General features: G+C 44.8%; 1 protein-coding gene and 1 pseudogene across 1 annotated transcript in view; one reads left to right on the top strand and one right to left on the bottom strand.

Annotated features, from left to right (window-relative positions):
* The window catches only part of SYT9 (synaptotagmin 9), a 161,871-nt gene that overhangs the window by 131,123 nt on the left and 14,822 nt on the right, over nucleotides 1-15,926 (top strand). The window lies entirely within an intron of this gene.
* Nucleotides 1,803-1,921, bottom strand: LOC120603299 (uncharacterized; annotated as a pseudogene).

A 15,926-nucleotide genomic window follows, 5' to 3' on the forward strand; every position in this document is an offset into this window, starting at 1 on the left:
TAGGATGATGTGGGCCAAACAGGTCCAACGGTAGAGATGGATCCTCTTCCCCTGAGATGCCGAGGTGCATGGGGGTTGGTGGAAACCTGACAGATTCAGGGCTCACTTAGGAAGGAGGAGATTGGGGGCAATGGGAGCTGGGCAAGTACAGTGTACTTTACAAGGCATCTTGTGATTAATGTAGACAGTGAGTACAAGTGAGGAAACATACTGCTGACCCTTCAACGACACAGGTTTGAACTGTGCATGGGTCTACTCATATGTGGATTTTTTTCAATAAATATTGTGAATGTATTTTCTCTTCCTTATGATTTTAATAACATTTTCTTTTCTCTAGCTTACTTTACTATAAGAATGTAGTTTATAATATATATATATATATATATAATATATAAAATATGTGTTAATCTACAGTTTATGTTATTGGTAAGGCTTCCAGTCAACAATAGGCTATTAGTATTTAAGTTTCGGGGGAGAAAAAGGTTAGATAAGGATTTCCTACTTGAAGGGAGGGGGTGGTCAGTGCCCTTAATCCTGACATGATTTTAGGGTCAACTGTGTATTACTATAAGAAGGACAAGGAAAATGTGTAGAAAAACAAGAACTCTTTGGCAAAATAGAAGTAATTAGGGCCTTAGGAAAACTACTCTAACATCATAGAGATTATGGTAGCAAAAGGGATAATGTTTGGGTGGTCAGATTCTGCCATCCACTTTAGAATAGAGTTTCAAAAACTCGAAAGAAAAAAAAAAATGGAGATATTTTCAATTGCTGGGACCCTTCCAGTTGGAGAGACTCAAAATATTTGCAAAGCTCTTTGAAATGCTATTCTGACTGTGCACTCAGAATGATAGTAAGAGAGGGACTCGTAGAGACACGTGATTACTGATATTTTGCATGGACGTGCACAAAAGCTGAGCAGGAAACAGTGAGGAAGGCACATCCCGCCTTTGTCTTGCTACCCGGCCTCCGTCAGCACCACGTTGCCCCTGTGCTCATCTTTTTGCCTCTTTGCAGCCCTTCCACACTCTAGAAATAGAGAACTTTGCCTGTCACCCCACTGCCCTGGGGGGGGGGCCTCCTCCAGACCTGCACCTAGAAATCTGGTTCTCTGTCTAGAAAGCTGGACCTCTTCACAGAACCATGCACTTGACACAGTTGTTTTTCACAACGGAGACACTTTGAGGCATCATACAGCAAAATTGTTTCCATCAAAACTTTGGTAACAAGCTGAAGGAATGTGCCTCTTTATATTCTCCTGGGCTAAGGATCTCCCAAAGCTACCGACACCCTCATAGGGACATGTGTCCCACCACCTGAGTTAGCCAGCCATCTCACATCCACCGGAGCCTAAAGGCCTTCTGATTTTGAGGACATTGTTTTTCAACCTCAAATAGAATACTTTCTTCAGACTGATGAAAAGCACTATCTCCTTGTCCCCTAGTGATGTCGTCTGACCTTCCAGCTATGACTTCCTCCATTCCCCTGATGTCTGCCTTCAGCAACTTTAAGCTCCATTATCTGCCCTCCTGGAAACAAACCATTTTCTAGCCAATTCTAAAAGGCTCAGGCCAACATAGGCACCACAAAGAAGCAAATCAAATCTGTATCCCACAGTTGCCAGACCAGCAGACCCCACTGAGAACCTCTCCAGATGAGAGATGATCCTGGCAGGCAGCCACCGGCCTGCTCTACACCTGCCTCCTCTCTCATCTCTGTACCTGCCATCAGCACTCGGTGCTCCAGGGAAAATTGACTGAGCGAAGGAGCTCTTCTTTTTTTAAAAAAAAATTTCTTTTTTACGCCTCCAGCAACTGGTCTTCGTAGGCGGTCTCCCATCCAAGTACTAACCAGGCCTGACCCTGCTTAGCTTCCAAGATCAGACGGGATCAGGCTTGTTCAGGGTGGCATGTCCGTAGACAAAGGAGCTCCTCTAATAACAACACAGCACTCTGCCAGTTCCCACCCTATGGGGATCTTGAGAGTGAGAGCATTCCTCTGCACAGCTCTGGTCCAGTCTTTCCTACCCCCACCCCCCCTTTTCTAAGCCCAAACCAGAATGGAAGATAGTAGTATCAGGCCCGACCTTCAGACATTTGTCACTTTAAGAACGAAAGTCAAAGCCCAAAGGGTAAGTTTGAAGCTCCCCAGAGGTGCTCAACACAGGCTTGTGCTGCCTACACTGACTCTAGACTGCTTCACCTGGGATCCTGGGCATCAGCTCCTCCAACACCTCTACCCCAGCACTGGTCACCACCAGCCTCTCTAGCTCTCTACTCAGATTGGTCTCCCTCCTTTATGACGCCGGGCTTCATTGGACTTCTGTCGGCAATATTTTTGGTTCTGGTACTCTCGATGTCTCCAAATAGTCACATGGGTAGTAAGACCTTGCCTGAATGCCAAGCGATCCCCAAAGAGCAAATGACCCTTTCCTGGAGCCTCTGCCATAAGCTCTGCTGCCCTTTGCTGCCCTCCCCTGGCCATCGGTGTCACTGCAGGTAACCTTTCAGGGCTCTAATGGCTTTCACAGATGTGCTTATTCAATAAACATTTGTTTAGAGCCACTCAGTATTATGCAGTATCAAGACACTGAGTATTCAGGTATTCAGTCATAAAAATACATGGTGCTTGCCTTACAGGGGCACAATAAGGAAAAGGGGAGGGAAAGAGAGAGAGAGAGAGAATATGAGAATGAGGCTCACACACACAGAAGAGGATATGAATGAATAGGAATGAATGAATTCTAGTGTATCCCTGTGGAAGCCTAGATTTGTTCATCATTCCACAGACTTTACCTTCTAGCACCTTCACCTGACAAAATCCTTAGAATTGGGTACCCTTCTCCTTTAAGTGTGGAGTTGGGAACCTTTGACCTTTCTCCAGTAGTGGAGTGTGCCAGTGGCATCTGCCTTTTTCCTCCCTAGTATTTTATGGTTTTTTCATTTATAAATCTAATGTTTCTGAGTAGGTGCCAAGCATTTCACCAGGTACTAGAGATACAGTGGGGAAATGCTAGCGCATCCACCATGGAATTTACAGCCCAGCTAAGAGAATGGACATAAGTAAATCAGATTGCTCAATAACAGTTATGGTAAGTGTTCCCTGGTTATGTTTTCTGACTTGTTTACACCTAGTGAGAGCCTTGCACAGCAAGGATAGGACATGAGATCCACGGTTTTGGGGTAGAAGGAATGAACCACAGAGGAGCACAGCTTATACACATCTCGGGAAGTGCTGAATGCATGAAAGAGGCTACATAGCAGAGAAGGCCTGAGATCCATGTCCACTGTCTCCAGTGGCTCAGCTGAAATCAGCAACTCATGTGCTCTTCCCCTACCTGCAGCATGCCCACCCATCCCGACACTCTCTTCTATTCAACTAACTCATCTCCGGATATAGATCCAGATGTGTGAGATTATGTTGGCCCAGGCCCTTGATAGATTCCAGTCAAGGATAATTCAAGAGCCACAGTCCAGTATCACAGGAGCCATATCTGCTCTATTCACCAGCGTGCACCCAATCCTTCCTGCAACACGTGGTGCATAGGAGCATTCCATAATTCTGTGGTATTCGTTGAATGAATACATGGGTTTTGCATAATTTTTCAGGCAGGAGCTTAGCTTCTGCAAAGAATTTAGTTATGATTGGATTCATATGATCAGTGGAAACAGCCATTCAGTATAGCCAGAAGGGGATTTATAACTTCATCTAGTGCATTGGCAGGGTGTAGACTCTGAGTCGTAGTGACACTATGGGTCTATCTCCAGGCTGAGGAGAGCACAGCCATCATCTGAGATTTAAGGGTGCCCCTTTGTGCATACTGAACTCAGGCCCCCGGGGGGAGAGATCAGTGTGAGCCCACTGGTCTGAGAATGAAGGGCAGCAGCAGGAGAGAGAGCAGTGTGCAGTGAGGGTGCAGGCCAGGGGTACAGAACAACTGGGAAAACACATTCTTAAGATTTGGGAGGCAAACCTCTGCCAAGGCTGTGTTCTCTTTGATGGGTCCTAGTGGCCTTTGCGCTGGGAGTGACTGACTTTTACTCAGATCCAGGAGGGGTGGCAACACATTTTTCTTAAAACTACAGCCAGTTTGTAATTTTGGCCTCAGACAGTAATTATAGCTGCCAGAGCTCCTTGGAGAGATAATTACAGAAAGGATTCAGCACATTCATTTTATCTACACTCTTAACCATCAATTAAATCATTACCGTCTGATCCTATTCCAGAGCCTAGAAATGTTCTGTGAATGTATAATTTTGAAGGCACTGAAGTTTGTTTTCAGATGGTTTTAAGTGAGAAATTGCCCAATTTCCAGAGCCAGTGGAGGCCCATGTGTGTACTCCCCCGTGGAGGCTGAGCCAGGGATGTTCCGTGTCTTGTGGTGTCTTAACTCCCTGGAGGCCCGCAGGAGAGCCCAGGCCAAATGGATTGGCAGGCAGTACCGGCTTTGCCTTTGATCCCCTACAAAGTTCATGATTTTCCAGAGGAGGATTACTACTGGGACTTAGAGGTCAGCAGCTGGAGACAGAAGGGAGGGTGGCTTGTTTTACCAAGAAGCTTCCAGGAGAGTCCTCCCTTGCTGGGGTTTTACAGGGGTCCTGGGCCACCTTCCACTAACTCGAAGCCAAGCGTGTGGTCTTTTCGCCGTGGGAACCTAGAAGAATGTGATATTTAAAAGCACAGGCTCTAGAGTCAGACCACTGGGCTCACATTTTGGCTCTCCCGCTTCTGAGCTGTGTCCCCGAGCAACTTTCTGACCCTCTCTAAGCCTCAGATTATTCAGCTTTGTAACAGCACAATGACAGATCCTACCACATAGAGCTGTGGTGAGATGAGAAAATAATGTAATGTGTTTAACACAGTGTCTGGCACTTAATGGGTGCTAGGTGAATTTTAATAATTGATGTTATTTAACATACAAAGATGTACAGGGGAAGAAGAGAAGCAGAGGGGAGAACCAAAGTGTCCAAAATGTGCTACCATGAGGCCCTATAAAGACTATGTTTTTTCCTATATATACATACCTATGGTAAAGTTTAATTTATAAATTAGGCACAGTCTAATTAAAGAAATTAACAATGACTACTCTTACGCTTCGGGGCTGTTATTAAGAAAAATAAAGGTTACTCGGACACAAACACTGTGATACCTTGACAATCAGATAACTGAGAGGGCTTCTCAGTGACTAACGGGCGGGGAGCGACTACAGCGTAGACATGTTGGACAAAGGGATGATTCATGTCCTCGGCTGGACAGAGCAGGATGGCGTGAAATTTCATCACACTACTCAGAACAGCATGCAATTTAAAATTCAGGAATTGTTTGTTAATGGAATTTTCTATTTAATATTTTCGGGCCGCAGTTGACCGCAGGTAACTGAAACTGCAGAAAGCAAAACCACAGATAAGGGTGAACTACTGTACTTCTTTCAGATTCAACCCAAGCATAGCCTCCTGTCTGTGTATACACCTTAGTGGTAGCTCCCATAATGCTGTTTTGTTGTTTTGTGTTTGTTTTCCTGAATAGACCGTGGTTCCCTGAGGACAGAGATTGTATCTCATTCATCTCAGATTCTCTGGACCTTTATGTGGGCCCCAGCCATGAGTAGGTGCTCAGTATTGGCTGAATGAGAGAGAGACGGAGGGAAGGAGGAAAGGGGCCTGGCTTCCCACATGCTCAGCATATGAGATGCATAAGCCCCTTTCCTGACTCACAGAGTGGGGTTCCATTACTGACAATCATTACATGATTTCAACAGATTTTCACGTTTAAACTTCTACCCACTGAAAAGCTGAATAAAAAAAAGACCTCGCTGACAATATCTCATGCTTTACCTGACAGCACAGAATCTCCATCTCTGGAGGGGCTTTTAGGGAAAGTCTGTACAGTCCACGAGGAGAGAACTACGGCTGGGCTTCGGGGTCCCGTGGACTTCAGGGTGTTTCACGGTACAAAGTGATTTGGTGACTTACCTTGTGAAACTGAGAAGGGGCGAGACAGAGAGGCAGCAGAGAAAGAGAACAGAGGATAGAGGAGGCAGAGGCTGTGGCCTCCAGAAGGGCTTCAGAGCCACCTGATCCTGCCTCAAATCTATTCTGAAAACCCCCTTTGCAGTGTAAGGGCGCCATACCCAGGTGCGGGGACCTGGCTTGAGACTTGGGGGAAACATCATTGCCATTGATGGCTCTTGTGACATAAGCAGAGTGTACACAGGGACCGTGTCGGATCTTAGCTTCTACACCGAGGGCTCCAGTCCCTGCACTCGCAGAGAACAGGAGCAGCAAACACCTTCTGCTCCAAAGAAGAAAGCATCCCCTGCGTGCTTGTGCTGGCTTCCACAAGATGACTGCGCTTTATTTATTGCAATTTCATGCTGCGATTATCCCACTTCGATCTATGCTGAAAATGGCAACTGTACCCACTGTGTCTCCAGTGTTATGTGGCGTATGGTTTTGTTTTCTAGACTTACTGAAATCGGTTGATAAAGTGGCAAAATCTCTTCTTCTACACACACAAAGACCTCTCAAAATAACTCACCTGACCACCAGTTCACCTTCAACATAATTCTACAGTGGGTACACTGGGTTAGAGGCCTGTCTCTACAGCTTCCACAGAGATCTGAATCTCCCTCCCACCCCCACTGTCACCACCACCACCATAATGCCCAGCTGTGGTTTCACGGTGGGATGAGTTGGCACCAAGGTGAGACATCATCTCCCTGATCTGGTTATTAGTGTGGGACAATGACAGGGCTTGGGGTGTAAGAGGAAATCGAAGCAATGGGGGCTTTACCCTTCCCAGAAGAAGGGGGATGGCCAAAGATGTTACTGGTGGTTTTGCGGAGGAGAGGTGTAGGGTAGACAGGTGGTTTTACAAAAAGGTGGAGGAGCAAAGGCACTGAGGAGCAGAAGAGACAGTGCTGCCACCCTACTCCAAGATATATGGAATGCGAAGGATTGAACAGCTTTCTTTTGAGAGGGCTGCAGAGGGACTTGTGACTTCTAGGAAGGACCAGGAATCTTTTAAGGCAAAGAGATGAATGGAAGGTTTTAATAAAGAGTCAAAGATATGGATGGTGGCAGATGGAGAGCACCAGAGAAGGCTTGGAGATGGTTCAGAGAGGAGGTTTCATTCAGGGAGAGGGAAGTACAGGACAGGATGTGGGTGACAGTAGGGAGAGAAGTGACTGGACAGTGGGGGCAGAAGGCAAGGGAGTGAGGCCTGGCAGGTTCAGTTTCAAGGGGCAAAGTCTGCCTTACCTGGAGAAAATAAGTTGACCAGGCTTTCCTGAGGATGGGAAGATAAAGCCACGACACCCTCAGACCAGGGTGCTCTCCCAGACTTGTTTGAGAGGGGGCCTGAGCCATCTCTCACTCATGTACCCATTCATTCATTCATTCATTCATCACCCAGTGTCCCTGAGCCTTGTGTCTAACGTGCCCTTGGCCTTCCCATCACCTTAAACCCCACCTTCCTGACCACCAGTTCCTCTTTTGCCCTGGACTGTGTCCATCTAACCTGTCAGTCACTGTGTCCTGCCTTCTCCCCAATGCCAGTCATCACCCTGACAAGCAGGCATGCCGCGCCTATAACACAGTACCTCAGATTAATAATAATATCAAGTTAGCTTTCCCACATCAAACAGCTGCTCTATCCAGGACACCACGCTAAGCACTGTACATGCATCATCTAATTTAACCCTCACCCTGTTGAGGTAAATAGTATTATCTCCCCAGATGAAAAAAACTGAGGCTTAACTAATTTATTCTACATCATGAGGCAAATAAGTAGTAGATCTAGCATATTGAGGTAGATTGTATTTTTGTCCACTGTTGTGTGCCCTCTTCACACTTGCAGGGGTTTTACATTCCAGTATCTTTGCACTTGGCCCTGTGACATGCTTCGATGGATGTGGCTAGGGTGACATAGCATATGGCTGGGGTGACAGTTCCAAGTAAGGGCTTTAAGAAGCATCACATATTTTACTCGCCCCCTTGAGCTTCTGGCTTCTGTCATGGGAATTACCTAGGTCCTGAAGTGAGAAGGCACAGAAGCAGGCCTCTGCCTATCTGGAGCCAGGTCTAGCTGAGCCCAGCAGAGCTGCAGCCAACGCACACACCCATAAGCAAGAAATAAGTGTTTATTGTAGTTAGCAGCTAAGATTGGGGGGATTGTTATTGCGGCAAAAGCTGACTAATACTAATTTAAACAGATCTTTCGAATACTGTATCAGTGTTCTTTTATCTCGGTGCTTCTCAGGCATAGATATCAGGGCTATCTGGACTGGATCCAGATGTGGACCTCTCTTCACCCTCGTAAGGAAAGGCTCTCCATCACTTCATCATCAATTGAAGCGGGCAACCTATAGCTGTTTTAGTTGCAGTTTTCCTTTTCTTCCCCTACCTTCTTCCTAGAAGAAAATTAGCACATACCTACACATCTCAAATCTCTCAAACCCGTTTTTCTTCCAGTCGGGCAGCTTGGAAGAAGACGCAGCTGTATTGGTCAAACACAACTGGTTTCTCACATGGTCATTCAATTTATGGGTCACACGGCTATGCTGGTTCTAAAAGATGTTCCTCTTCTGTGCTGTTATTATTCAGCTCAATTAAGAATATAAAACTAAAACAGTACCTAAGAATTTTCTGCAAAGTTCTTTTGTTTTCATCCTGCTGGCACTGATTCACTATCCCTCATGATCTCATTTTCCCAAATGATTTGTAATGTAAGTTTTTCGCTAATTTACTCTCAGTTGTTTTGCTTCTGCTGTTTCTTCCCCCACCTAATCATCTGTTTCAATATAACCATAATTTTCGAAACCAGTAGGATGTGCAATGAACAATAGGCAGAAAAATTGATTAACTGAAAGCTCTTTTAAAAAAAAAAATCGTAAAAGCTAATGGAATACTCTTTTTTCATTTCAGTAGTTATGTTCTGTGGGTTTTTTCCAACACTGTGTTTTTAAATGTATTCTGATAAGACTATACTTTGTAGCTGCAAAGATTTGATTCCTTCAATTTAGAACCTGATTTTCCCTAGTTAACATGAAAAGCTCTAAAGTGAAAACTTATTTTGCTTATGCAGCATTCCTTTTCTCTTCTTCTGATAAAAGAACACCATTTTCCTTGGGGACCTACCCCTGCACCCTCCCTGTCCATGTGGTTTGGGTAGACCTAACTGCACCTCAGCTGCGGGAGTGGCTCTCTGTCTCCCCAGGCTGTGTCCAGTTAGCACAATCAGGCATTGGTTCAGGGTGGAGACATGACCCAGTTTAGGCCCAGGAGTTTTGTAGAAACTGTCGGGAAGAGCCACCTCTTTCCTCTGGACTTGGAGTTGTGAGAATGCAAGCGCGGAGTCCTAGCTGCTCTCTTGCCATCCCAGTTGTAGATCCTGCCCCAGGATGGAGCAAATCAAAAGAAAGCAGAGCTGAGAGGTGGGGAAAGTGATAATGAGTCCGGATGACAGTGTCTGAACCGCTGGAGGGAGGGAGAAGTTCATGATGTCACTCAACAGCTCAACAGATCAGAGTAGAGCAGCCAGCAGCTGAGCGACACAAGAATGTGAAGAGAGAAGAGTGGGTGGCTGGGGCTTGGAGGCCTCAGATAGGGGTGCAGCATGGGTAACTGACAGGGCACTGGCCACAGAGCCCTTCCCAGGGATAAGTTTCAGGACTGGCAGAGGCAGGCAGAGTGGCAGGACCTCCACCAAAGCCGGTCATATAGAAGCTGTAGCCTGGGGCTGGGAGCAGAAACTGAGACACATAGGTGGCACTGGGACCTGCAGTGACTAGGGTGGCTCTGCAAGCTATACCCAGCTCCAGGAGCTGCAAGAATAACTCCCAGTCCCACCTAGCATGGAGCTGGGGCTTCTGCTGAACTCCCTGACGTGGGAGGCGCCGTGGGAGCCTCAGGAGCCTTGGGCCTTGGGAGGTGTGGAATGGCACCAATGCCCAGTGCCTCCTATTGAAGTTTATTTTAATTATAGGTAATAGACACCAGATGGAACTAGCTTGGGATTTTTGTAGTAAGGATGGAGGGAAATTTCTTGGAATCAAGGACAGGAATGTATCTAGATTCCAGGAAGAGTCACGGCTGGTAACTAGAAACTTTTGGGAAGCCTGACAACATTTATTTTCTCGTTCACTCTGCTCTCTTTTCTTCACTGCTGTCTCATTATTTATCACCTATCTATCTATCTATCTATCTATCTATCTATCTATCTATCCATCCATCCATCCATCCATCATCTATCTATCATCATCTATCCATATCTCTCCCTATTCTTCTCTCTTTCTCTCTCTCTTTCTCTCTCTCTATATATATATATATATCTCTCTCTCTCTCTCTCTCTCAATTTTGTCTTCTCATTTTTGTCTTTTTTCCCCTTTCTTCCTCTTTCTCATTTTCCCATCTTCGGTTGGGTGCCCACCCTCGGTCCTAACAGCTGAGGCAGTGGGTGTGGGGGAAAGAGAGAGGATTAAGAAAGACTCATTGCTGTGGGTGAGGACACTGCAGATGATGGGGAGGGGAGTGTTGTCACTGTGAGCTGGGAAGACACCCCTCCTATCCCCACAGCTGGCCATTGGCATATTTATCATCAGTTCCCACAGTCGTCTTCAGCGGTCCTGGTCTCTGCACATTTATTCAGCCATTATTTGCTGAGCACCAGCCATGTGCCACATGCTATTCCAGGACACTGGGAGTGCAGTGTTGAGCAAGGTAGGCAAGATCCCCGCCACCATGGAGCTTGCGTTCTGGTAGAAGGAAACAGACAAATCACAAACAAACAGAAAATAGGGCATGATAAGTTTGAGGGTCAAATGCAACAGAGAGATGTGATAGGAGTGAGTGGGAACTCCCTTTGTGTTGGGTGGTTGGGAAAGTGACACTAAACAGAGACCTGGAACAAGAAGCAGACAGCGAAGACCTAGGAAGAACGGAGATAAGACAGGTGGGTTGAGACACAGGAGTCCTCAGGAGTTGGGGCCAGGGCAAGGAGGTAGCTGTCCCTGTGGTTCTGGTCTTCGCCCCTTATCAGGAGCACCAGGGGAGGGGAGTTGAGCTCATCCTGTCCCCTCTGCTGGCTCATCTTGCCTGACAGGCCAGGAGCTCCCAGCGGAGCCGTGAGAGCCCAGCTACCCCACAGGTAGCACCAATGCCTAATTCCTCCAAGGATGGCCACACTTTCCCAGTCCTTGCCACACCTTTGGTCACTATTTTCTTATCCCCTTCTTTCAAGCCCTTAATGAAAATCCAAATGCTCAGGTTCTACCTGACCAGAGCCTCCACCCTCTGTGTTGGCCCCGAGATGGCTTCCTCTCCTGACATGGCTCTGTGATTCCCCAAAAGACGTTTGTCTATCTGTGCCTCATGGGCCCCTATTGGCGCTTACCCTTCCTGCTCCCAGCTGCTCTCCAGGTTTCTCTGCTGGTCATCTGCCAATAGGAAACTGCCTGCAAGGAACACGCTTTATACCATTATGCAGAAGAGTATAGCCTCTCAGGATCTTAGCTCCTCAGGCTAAAGTATGATCTGGGCTTTATTTGTTTATCTTCTAAGCCCCCTACTAGTCTCCCAAAGAGCTCTCCCCGCCTTGCCATGCAAATTGTTCTACAAGAGGTTCTTTTCTCAAGACACCAGGCGCAGGGGAGGCATCAAGCTGAAGTCATTGTTCTCTCCACTTGCCAAGTAGCACTTGTGCCTGGAGGGGTTCCTGTTTCTAATTCACACAAAGGCCCAATGTTAATAGCATTGTGGAGAGATACATTCATGGCCTACTAATAGTCATACTTTTTAGAAGAGAGCATATACTCATATAAGAGAAAATTAATTGTGCTGATAGGTTTTTTGTGGGTTTTTTTGACATTGTGAGAACCTTTCAGATGAAAAGCCAATAGTAGGAATAGTACCAAAAATGTTGATATTGTTAATAACATACCAATATAACAATATAAGCTTCCGAATCTTTGGGGAAAAAAGTTTCATATGTCATATCCTCTTTTCAAACAACAAATAACATTTAAGGATCTCTCTCTGTCTCTCTCTCTGTCTCTCTGTCTGTCTGTCTGTCTGTCTCTCTCTCTTTCCCTCTCTCAGAGAAAAGTAAGCTACGATATTATGTTTTTAAACTTAATGTGTATTTGACTTATCAGTGAAGTTCTGTTCAGTCTATTAGATGCGTTTATTCCATACAACTACATCCTGGTGTTTAAGCTAATTCTGAGAACTCTTAACAAGGTAAGAAAAAACACATCCATAATCACACCTAGAGAAGGAAAGGGGAGTATACAGGGTCTGAAGATGTGAGGTGAAGACCTCTGCTTATAGCTGTCATGCAGTTGGTATTTTATCCCTCTTGGTATCACAATAGGCTACAAATTTTAGAACTCTTTAGTATGTGTAAACTCTGGGAATGAATGACCATCTTGGGCTCATATCTAGTGAAGTGAGTGTCACCACCTAGTCAGGTAAAGCTGGTCCCAGCAAGTGCCCAAGAAGGGTCACCGAGCTGCCTTTCATCTCTCCCTCAGGTGGACTATGGAAGGGATTTCAGCAGCCCTTTAGTCATTCCCTTTTCATTCTAAGCCACTCTCCTTAGGAGGGGGAACCCAAATTTTATCTCAGTTCTTTAAAAGCTTCTACTGGCCATACCTATTAATAGTTCCTAAATTAATTTTCTGTTTTTGTACCTTTTCTCCTGATGCTTCCTTAGCCTGGAATACCTTTCCTCTACATACTCACCATATGAATCCTACATAATCCTCAGAATTTTAATTTAAGAAGTTCTCCTCTTTGAAGTCTCAAGTGACTACACCCCACTTAACAAAAAGTGCTCCAATGATACTTTGATTGTGATTCACACTGACCACTTACCGCCTCTAGCTTTGGCTTTATAGTTAGTTAATTCATCTGTCTTCTCTCTTGACTGTGAACCCCTTAAGGTCTGAGATTGTGTTTTCTCCCCATGGTGAAAAGTAGGGTCTTTTGTTATTTACTGTATTGATGTATCTGACTGATTTGGGCTTATAGCAGACTTTGGCTACAGGTGGTGACTAAGCCTTTCCTCTGTGGTCCATAGAGAAGTTACCAGTATGGGATGGTCCAAGGCAGGAATGGACAAGACAGTGTGAGAGTGTTCAAAGGAGGATTAAGTCAGATACAGTCTGCACACAGCTCCTCACAGTGGGTAGAAGCACCCAGAAGAGAGACACAAGGTACCCACACATGCAGCAGGTTGGATGTACCTCTCTCCAGTGTCTCCCTCACGTCAGGCAAATGAGAACTAGAGGATATTGGAGTCTTGCTTTTTAGCCATAAAATGCCCACCATTCAAAAGTGGCAATGGTGATATTTTGAACAGTGACGTCAGAAACATGGTGGCATGAGGGATCTCCCCTGATCTCTCTCCTTAAAATTACAACAAACTGAACAACTACAATCCAACAGACAACAGATAACACTCAGCCTAGTACACAGAGATGTCTGAGAAATCTGCACATCATAGCGCCTGAAGGTGGGTGAAACCTATGAGGAAGAGAGGAGGAAAGGGAGGGGAACGGGACTGTGCTGGACACTGGTGCTGCTGGCACAGCCCAAAGATCCAGGCAAGTCATAGGTGGTCCTCTTTGAAGCCCCTAACAGTGCTGCCTGAGTAATCAGCATGTTCCACACAGCGAAGCCCAGTGACCAGGCAGAGAGCAGAGCAGAAAGCTGAGTCACAGAGCCTGGCTGCTTCCTCCCACTATCCCAGAGTACACCCCCCACCCCAAGATCTAGCACCGATCCCGAGGGTAAACTTCAGCAATGAGAAGCAAAACACAACTGTAACCAGTCTCAGTGATGGGGTGGAGATATAGAAGCAAGGAAAATTGAGGGCCAGCAATTCTGGAAGGAAAACAGCCACAGACATGCTGTTGGCTTCTCCCAGTCCACCCCCTACCCTTTACCCAATCAACTGATTCAGAAAGAAGCAGCAGAGCATTGCATCTGACTGTTGGGGCAGTACCAGAACTTCAGGGGCTTTTCAGAGGCCCAGACCACCATCACTGTTCACATTCTCCCATGGGGATGGAGCCCTGGGACCAAGGGACCTGGTCACAGAGGAGACACACACCTCTCTAAAGAATAAAGGGCATTTTTTATCTCAGCCAAGAACCAGGAGGCTTGGGCAGTGCAGAAGGCTTGGGTGCCACCTACTAGAAAACAAAAGAAAAACTTATCAACATGCTAAAGAGAGATCACTATATAATAAATTTTCTATTAAAAGAAAAAGCTGAGTATATTCCCATTAATGCCTAGGCAGAGAAATAGTCCATCAAACACTGTACAATCAAGATGACAAGGCAGTTCAGAAATAAAATGAAAAATCTCCAGAAAATGAGATTGAAGATATAGCAATATGTGATTTAAATGACAGAGAATTCAAGATTGCACTTCTGAGAAAATTTGGCAAGAAAATTCCAATTGACAGTTCAGTGAACTTAGAAACAAAATTAATGAACAACAGGAATACTTTTCCAAGGAGACTGAAACTCTTCAGAAAGAACCAAATAGAACTTTTAGAGCTAAAGAACTCATTTAAAGAGGTGAAGGATGAAATAGAAGCTTAGGAAATTGAACTAACCAGATGGAGGAAAGAATTAGTGATATCAAAGATAGAAATCCTAAAATGACACAGAAGGAAGAAGAGAGACTTGATAGTGGGGAAAAAAAGGAAAGAACTCTATAAGAGCTATCTGACACATCAAATAAAGCAACATAAGAATAATGGGTATATCAGAAGAAGAGAGAGAGTGGAACACAGAGCATATTCAAACAAATAGTCAATGAGAATTTCCCAAATCTATAGAAAGAACTGGATCCTTGAATCTAAGAAACAAACAGAACACCTAATTATCTCAACCAAAAAGGCCATCTCCAATACGTATTATATTAAAATTGTCAAAAATTAATGACAAAGAAAGGATTCTCAAGGCAGCCAGGGAAAAGAAGATAGTAACCTATAAAGGAAAACCCATCTGATTACCATCGGACTCTTCAGCACAAACTTTACAAGCTAGGAAGGAGTGAAACCAAATATTCCAACTACTGAAAGAAAGAAATTACCAGCCAAGAATAACATATCCAGCAAAGTTCTCCTTTAGATATAAAGGGGAGATAAAGAACTTTTCAGACATACAAAAGCTGAGGAAATTTTTCACCACAAAACCTGCATTACCAGAAATACTGAAGGGGGTCATTCTACCTGAAACAAAAGGACAAAAAAATAAACAACTATAAGTAAGATGACTAATAGGCAGCCAGGAACAGGAAAGTACAACCCTTAATGAAAACAGAATATTATAAGCTTAAATCTTACATAATGGTTAAAGGTAAAAAAAAACAAAAACAAAAAAGTTTTAAAAAGAGGAGAAGACAACAGCTACTGCAACCTATAAATGAATGTACAGCATACATAGGGATAATTCAAGACAAGAAAAACAGAAAAGGGAAGGGAGTAAAGATCTGAATCTGCAAAGGCGAATGGAGATAAGAGACACACAGAAGAAAAAGGACTACTATAAATATGAAACTTTCCTTTACATAAACTTAATGGCAACCACACAAAAGAGATCCAGAACTGAAACACATAACATAAAACAAGAGAGAACAGAGGGGAAAACCATAAAATACCACCAAATTAAAATAACAGACAGGAACACAAGGACGAAGAAACAATGGAAACAACGAGCTACCAGAAAAAAATGATGAAATGGTTATAGGAAAATCTCTTATTTCAGTAATCACCCTAAATGTAAATGGACTAAACTCACTAATAAAAAGGCACAGAGTAGCAGATTGGATCTAAAAACAAAACCCAGCCTTATGCTGCCTTCAAGAGACCCAGCTCAGCTACAAGGACAAATACAATAGGCTCAAAGGGAAAGG

This window comes from Pteropus medius, unplaced genomic scaffold, assembly GCF_902729225.1.
Source record: "Pteropus medius unplaced genomic scaffold, Ma_sr-lr_union100, whole genome shotgun sequence".
NCBI lineage: Eukaryota > Metazoa > Chordata > Mammalia > Chiroptera > Pteropodidae > Pteropus > Pteropus medius.